Source organism: Lipotes vexillifer, unplaced genomic scaffold (assembly GCF_000442215.2).
Source record: "Lipotes vexillifer unplaced genomic scaffold, Lipotes_vexillifer_v1.1 scaffold1077, whole genome shotgun sequence".
Classification (NCBI taxonomy): Eukaryota; Metazoa; Chordata; class Mammalia; order Artiodactyla; family Lipotidae; genus Lipotes; species Lipotes vexillifer.
In genome coordinates this window covers 1,052,338-1,060,685 of record NW_006784237.1, presented here as the reverse complement: position 1 = coordinate 1,060,685, position 8,348 = coordinate 1,052,338, and positions in this window count along the sequence as shown.

Genomic DNA, 8,348 nt, shown 5'->3' with positions numbered 1-8,348 from the left:
GATTCTGAGACATGTTAATGATTAAATTAATAAAAATAATATTTTTACCTGACACTTTAGATTTAATTTTAGTAATTTAAAAGAAAAACATAATCAAGCATAAAATGAATTTGCATTTTGAAATAAAGTTAGTAACTTGGACTTGGGTTTCTTTTCTGTTTTCTCAATGCTTTTTGCAATATTCATGCACCTGTGGTCTCATGTCTTTTCCCATCAATCCACTGAAATTGCTGTCAACGTGTGTGTTAATGACTTCTTTGTTATTAAATCCAGGTGACATTTCTCAGTCCTTAACCTACTTTACCTCTTACTCATACATCTAAACAATATTTACCAAATATCTACTAAGTGTCAGGCACTGCACTAAATGTCAGGCATAAATGTTGAAGCAGAGTTTATTGTGGAATAGAGGAGTTGGATATTAATGAGTTACAGAAATAATTATTCAATTGTTGACTCATAAAGAATAAATATAGCATGCACTAAGAGAATATAGTTGGGAAATATAATTTAGTCAGAGATGTCAGCAAAATTTCCCAGAGGAAATGACTTCTAAGCTGAAATTTAAAACTTATTTACTCAAAAATACCTATGTACAACTATGTAACTTATTTATCTTCCATTCAGTCGGTCAAAAACATCAACTAACTAATATGTTCACAGATACCACATAATACTGCTCAATAGGTCTTAGCTGGGCTCACTTAAACTGATAAACTGAGGCTAGAATATAGTACAGTGCCTGATAATAATAGACTAGTGGGTAGGCTGGGGCTGACTGGTTTACAGTAACTTAACTAGCATAGCTAGGATAACCAATGCATCTTTCCACTTCATCATTCTTTGGCATGCCAGCTCAGACCTAATCATTTGGCAGGCACAAGGTTGTAAGACAGAGAGAGGAAACCTGCAAAGTCTCCTCAGGTCGAGGCTCAGAAATCACACACATCAATTCCACCACAGTATACAGACCCAAGCAAGTCACAGGCCAGCCCAGATTTAATGAGTAAAGGAAATTGATAGGAGAAGCTGCAAGGTCATAATGCAAGATCCGAAAGAAAACCTGGAATAATTTGTGGCCACTTTTGCAACCTACCACAATGAGGTAGGTGTTATTTCTCCCTATTTTATAGATGATGAACTAAAGCTGGAATATAGCACAATGCCTAGCACAAAGTAATATTCACTAAATATTATAAGAATACAGTCATGAATAAATTGAATAATTAAATTAATTCACACTTAAATAGAGCTATGGCTGAGGCCTGGGTTGTCTGTTTCCATGGCCTGATTCTTTCTTCTTACTCTATACTGGCTCCTGAATATAAAAAATCAAATGAGATATAACAGTTGAGGAATGACATGACTGTCTCCAGCTGGAGACTCCCATTGCTAGCCATGAGACAGCTACATAGGAAGCAGTGGTTTTAAAACATTGGAAAATAAACCTCACAGAACTATGATCCCTGAGAGAAGGGAAACACATGAGAAAAACTCTACAAGTGCTCCAACTTACAGCCTAGAAGTTTCCAGGTTGAAGTACAGTGGGGAAATCCAAACAGAACCTGGCATTCTTCCTAAATTTGAGATTAGTGGTCAAGAAGCTCAAGATAGCTAGAATTTGTAGAAAAGAGTACTGGAGAGGATAAAGCTGCACAGAGAGAAAGCTCCAAAGAGCTATGGAAAAATACCATTGAGTCTATGACTGAGCACAGTTCTGGAATGCAAAAGAAGAAACTACCCAAAGCCAGGGAAAGAACCACTGAAAAGCGGAAGGTGAACAAGTTGTAGAGCTCAAATAGGGCTGGGAATAGTTCCCCCCAGCCAGAGTAGAAAGATTTTATAATATACAGGAAAATGAGTAGAATGGCCAGAAGGGCATTGCCTTAGTAGTGGGGCTAAGTTAGCTTGAGACAAAAGGCTTCTCTGGATTCAGGAAAGCCTCAGAAGGATCAAACTAGTTCCAAATAACTTAACTGTACATCAGAACAAAATCAAAACTCTTTAAAGAAATTAAAAAACAAAACAAAACAAGATGTAACAATGATATTCAACATCCAGTGAAAAATTACCAGCATGTAAGAACCAGGAAAATATTTGCCCCATAATCAAGAGAAAAATCAATCAACATAAACAGATCCATATATGACAGAAGTAATGAAACTTCAAAGAATTTAGAACAGCTATTATGAATATTATAAATGCTTCATAAATTCAAGGATTAGAAAAACACATTAAAATGATGAAGAGAAAAATGGAAGATATAAAAAAGACCCAAACAGAAGTTCATGAGATGAAAATAGCAATATCTGAAATTGAAAAAATTATGTTGTATGTGATTAACAATAGATTATACAAAAGATCAGTGAATCCAAAACATAGGAATATAAACGATTCAAAAGGAAGCAGGAGAGGTAAAAACTAAAAAAGACACTTCCCCCACCAAAAAAAAACAAATAGAGCATTAGTGACCTGTGAAACAATAACAAGTGGTCTAGAGTATGTACAATTGGAATCACAGATATGGGAATGTAGGGGGAAGGGAGAAAATATTTAAAGAAATAATGGTATGATGGATTGGGAGATTGGGATTGACATATATACACTAATATGTATAAAATGGATAACTAGTAAAGAAATAATGGCTGATGTTTTTCCAAATTTGATAAAACCAATTAACCCAGATATCTAAGAAGTTTAACAAATCCAAAGCAAAAGAAAGAAAAAGAAATTCACACAACTGCACATCACACAAAATTACTGAAAACCAGTGATAAAGGAAAAAAAATCTTAAAATCAGCCATGTTGGAGAAAATATACTTTTCCAAACAAAGATATGAATTATAGCAGAATTTCTGTCAAGAAGTACAGAAGCCAGAACACAATGGTATAACACCTTTGAAGAACTTAATAATTCTATAAAGAGCAAAAACATCTGGCAAAAATGAACACATAAAAAAAGATTGTTTTTCAGATGAAAAGGAAAGAAAAAAAGAAAGAAAGAAAGAAAGCTGAGAAAATTCATTGCCATCAAACACGCACAAAAACAAATATTAAAGGAAGTGCTTGGGCAGAGGAAAATGGTAACAGGTGGAAACTAAAATCTACAGAAAAGAATAAAGAATGCTGAAAACGGCAAACATACGGGTAAATGTAAAATCCTTTTAAAAACTGTTTTTCTCATTTATAAATATCTTTAAAAGATAATTATTCAAAGCAAAATAATAATGTATTTGGGGATTTACAGCATGTAGAATCATCGATCACTGCAATAGTAAAAAGGTCAGGAGGAAGAAAATGAAAGTATACTACAGTAAGATTCTTACACTGTATATGTAGTGGGGTAACGTTATTATTTGCAAGTGGACTATGATAAGTTAAAGGTGTGTACTCTAACCTTAAAGCAACTGCTGAGAAAAATAAAAGCCAATGAAGAAGATAAAATGAATCATAAAAGTACTTAATTTAAATGAAGGCAGAAAATAGGAATAAAGTATCAAGGAATAGATAGGGCAAATAGAAAATAAAAAAATAAGAAAAAAACCTATGCAAATGGCTAAATGTTCCATTTAAAAGTCAGAGGTCATCAAACTGAACGTAAAAGAACTACCCAATTTTATTCTGTCTACAAGAAAGCCACTTAAAATTTGAAGACACAAATAAGTTAAAAATAAAAGAATGGAATAAAATATACTATGCAAATACTAAGCATAATAAAGTTGGAATGGATATATTAATTTCAGATGAAGTAGATGTTCAGAATAAGAAATGTTAACAGGAGTAAAAGGGGACACTTCATAATTAATGCGGGATCAATTCATCTAAAGGATGTAATAATTCTAAATGTTTGTGCACCTAATATGTATACAAATACATTTTGAACTTTAAAGTACATGAACCAAATATTGATAAAATTGAAAAGAGAAATAGACAATACTAAATTACAGCTGAAAGGTTTCAAAAACTTTCTTGAAATAACATAGAGCAATTAGACAAAAAAATCAATAGGATATAGAAAACATGAACAACACTACCAATTAACTTGACCTAATTGATATTTATAGAATATTCTCCCCAACAACAGTAGAATACACCTTTTTTTTCTTCCAAATGCACACAAAACATTTACAAAATAGAGTATATTCTGGGACATAAAAAAGACTCAATAAATTTTTATAAAGCAGAATTCTTATAAAGTATGTTTTGTGACCACAAGATAATTAAACTAGAAATTAAAAATAGAAAGATGTTTTAAAAATCCCCCAAAGATTTGGAAAAATTTTAAAACATGCTTCTAAATAACCCAGGAGTCAAAGAAGATATCTCATGGAATATTTTCAAACATTTTTAACTTAATGAAAATTAAAATACAACATACTGAATGGTAGAGAGCAGCTAAAGCAATGCTTAGAGGAAAATGTATAGTATTACATGATTTATATAGAAAAGATATTCTCAAATCAGTGATCTAAATTTTCATTTTAATAAGCGAATTAAACCCAAATTAAATAGAAGGAAACAAGTAATAAAGGTAAAATAAGAGGATAACAGTAAAACAATGAAGAAAATAAATGAAGCTAAACTCTAGTCTCTAGAAATGATGGTGCCCAGCCAAGGAGGCAAAATGGATTCAACAGATTATAGGATGCAGTATCAAATCACCTCATACAAACACTATCATTAATTACAGAGAAATCCTCAGTCCCTGACAGACACATTCTTACTGTTTTTCCTTGTTACTGTTCTAGAAAACATTTTTCTTCCTGTTTCCAGAAAATCTAGCACAGATATAAGTAGTCCATCTTCACCTTGCCTGGTTGCAAAGTAGGATGATTATGCATGTGGGAGCTGAATTCATAATACAACTCTGCTAAAGTATAACCCAGGAGGAAAATACCAGCCTGTTCCAGACCTGTGTCAGCAGTAAGTCTTTGCCAGGAAGGTCCGAAATGAAACAGAAAAGTAGGTTCTTGTTTCTTACATACAAAGTTGAAGGAAACATTCCCATCAGCCTCTAAACAGGAAAAGAAATCCTATTGCTTTGAAAACAACAATATTATATTTGTCTCATTTGATTTTTCAAACCAAGAGAAAGAGGTTTCAACTCACAACACTGTCTTACCCTTTTCCACCTATAACAAACAGTACTGCTGAAACCAAGCAGGACCCTGTGGGGCCCTCTTGGGGTTCAAAATCCTTTCTATGTCTCCTGCTTCTTTAGGGTAGGGAAAAGGCTTTAGCCTCCTAGACCTTCCCTCCAAAGGGCAGATTCAAACAGTTACTAATTAGGGGAGTGAGGGAATAATAGGGAAAAGGCTTTAGCCTCCTAGACCTTCCCTCCAAAGGGCAGATTCAAACAGTTACTAATTAGGGGAGTGAGGGAATGCAGAAACAAAGGAAAAGCAGTCAAGAAACAATAGTGCAGGCATAAAGCAGAGTCTTAGCTCCTCCTCATGGGATATACATAACAATCTGATGCATATCTCTGAGTTCTTCTGTAAGAACTAAGACCCCCACCCAGGTGGAGGTTGGTAACTTCAGGACGAGCACAAGTACGTGGACCCCAGACTGGCTGGAACAAGAAGCCTGAAGATTGAGACTCCTGGAAGCCACCTTGTTACCTCCCCACCAACCAATCAGAAGAAAGTCACACACCCTGCAATGCTCACCCCAAATTTTGCCTTTAAAAACTCTTCCCTGAAAACCACAGGGGAATTCAAATCTTTTGAGCAAGAGCTGCCCATTCTCTTTGCTTGGCCCTTGCAATAAACCTTTCTCTGCTCCAAACTCCATCATTTTGGTTTGTTGGGGCACATGAACTTGGGTTCAATAATACTGCAGACATCAAGAACAGAAAAATTCACTGGAACGTGAATTAATCAGATGGTAGTTTTAAGACCCTTGCAGAAGATCATGTTAAAGTGATCAGGTTTCTTAGGTTTCATTGTCATCACCTGCTGTGCTAACTAAGTGTCCAAAGCTGTCATGCCTTCTTGGGAATAAAATAACCTATCCCTACACATGCTATTTTAAGTCCTTCCATTTCATCCTGCTTTTGAAATGACTTTATTTTCAGACACCCCAGATGTAATCCCTTCGCTGACCACAAAGTGGTTTGTTCTGAAAAATGCAGTAAAGAGCAAATTCTTTGAATCCATATTTCCTCAGTTGACATGACCAAGCTGTTACGCTTTCTCAGTGACATGTGGCACTTGCATCTGTAACAAGTCATAACCAGAGGAAACTCTGGCAGCACAGTGGTTGCACAATTTAGACTCAACCATTGGAGGAGTTAAGTATTTTGGTCTTGAATTCCAGTGTGGCTTAAGGAATGTTAGCAGTCTCTTTTTCCAAAGTTGTGGTGCACATACAACCCAGTTAATTCCCTTACACAAGGCTTAGTCTTTATCCCCTGTATATTTTGAGAATATTTTGTGTGTGGCAAATTAATGTAAACTCATCTTTGTTTGGCTTCTTCCAAACAGTAATTCATTAAATTCTCTATCGGTGAGTTGTTCCACTTCTTTGGTCTGGGAAAAGTCTTTTCCAGATAATCATCTGTAATGTTGGCCATTCCTCTTCTTTGCATAAGTACAATTTAACTAGTCATAAAACACCACAGGGGGTCCATCCAAGTTCCCCTGGAAGCTTCAAAGCCAGGAAGACACAAGGACAAGTTTTTCTTGAATTCCCTTCCACTCCCCACTCCAGAGCCCATGGCTCTCCATGCTGGAGACCCAACCATGACATCAACTCCTGAGTTCCCAGATATACCTGTTCCTAAAAATCCTAATTGCTTCCAGTAGCCCAAGACCTTTACTGACTTAACTAGAAATAAGGACAGCCATACTTCTTCCAACTCAAGGTACTTCCCTGTCTCAAGAAGGAGACTGATGGAAGTAGCAATAAAGTTTCTAGAACAAACCTTCCATACCAGCAATCAGGAAAAAAGAAATGCTCAATACTTAAAATATGGTATTCTGGTAAATACCACCAAGAATTATAGCTTGTAGTTCTCTCTCTGTTTCTCACTTACTTCTTGGTCTTATGTAAATCTCTCCATCTCTCGGGGCCTCTCATCTCTAATATCTTTCTAGATCTCAAAGTCTATGATTCTAATGATGTAAAAATTCAAGGGGTATAGTAAGGAGACCATTTAATTATTTTTATTTATTTTATTTTTTTAAATGTGGTAAAAACTACATAACACAAAATTTGCCAGTTGAGTCGTTTCAAGTGCACATTTCAATGGTAGGGACTACATCTACATTGTGCACTCATCACCATCAGCCATCTCCAGAACATTTTTCATCTTCCCAAACTAAAATTTTTCACTCATTAAATAATAACTTCATTTCTCCCTGCCTTCAGCCCCTTACAAACACAATTCTACTTTCTGTCTCCATGATTTTGACTACTCTATGTACCTCATATATGCAAAATAACATGGTATTTGTCCTTTTTCTGACTGGTTTATTTTACTAGCATAATATCCTCAAGGTTCGTCCATGTTGTAGCATGTATTATTAAAGCTGAATAATATTTTATTTTATATAAACACCACTTATCTGTCAACGGAAACTTAGGTTGTGAGAAAATTGATTTTTTAAATTATCTACTATAGTGTTAATTTCCTTCCAGATCATGTTCTTAGCTACATGTCAAAATCACCTAGGAGTTTTTAAAAATACAGATTACTAGGCTTAACCCTAGATTTACTAAATCAGAATTTCCATAGCAGGGGCCTAGAAATCTGTATTTTAAGAAAACTGAAGGCCTATGTTCTTATCAAAAAGTAATTGGGCATCTGTCCCCTCATAAAAAAAAACTTGTCTGTGGGATGATCTGAGTACCAGTCTCTATACCACATACAATATAGAATTGGTAAGTTGTAGTTACAACTTAAACATGAAACAAGTCAAGAAAAAACGCATGGGTGTAGAGGGAGTAGATGAGTCCCTAGTTCTTCTGCCCGGAGGTAAAGCATTGGAGCTGGACCAGAAACAAGAAAACCCTGGCAGCAATGCAGGCTGGGAGACTGTGATTTTCACTGCACTTTTTTCGTTCACAGATTTAAGGACCAAATCATGGAAGTAGTATAGAATTGCACCTTGATGCATCAAGCAGCTCTATATGGATGCTAATCAGATACTGAAAACCTTCCAATAGGTAAAGATCCTAGAAAGAGATTCCTCCATAAAAATAAATGTAAGGTTAGCAGAGCCGTGTAAAAATCGCAGAGACTGTCTGCTGACAATCTCCATTTGGAAAAAATCATTACATTTAAAGAATGAATAAAGAGACAAAAATTAACATGGAATTTATAGACATGACAACATGAGGGAAAG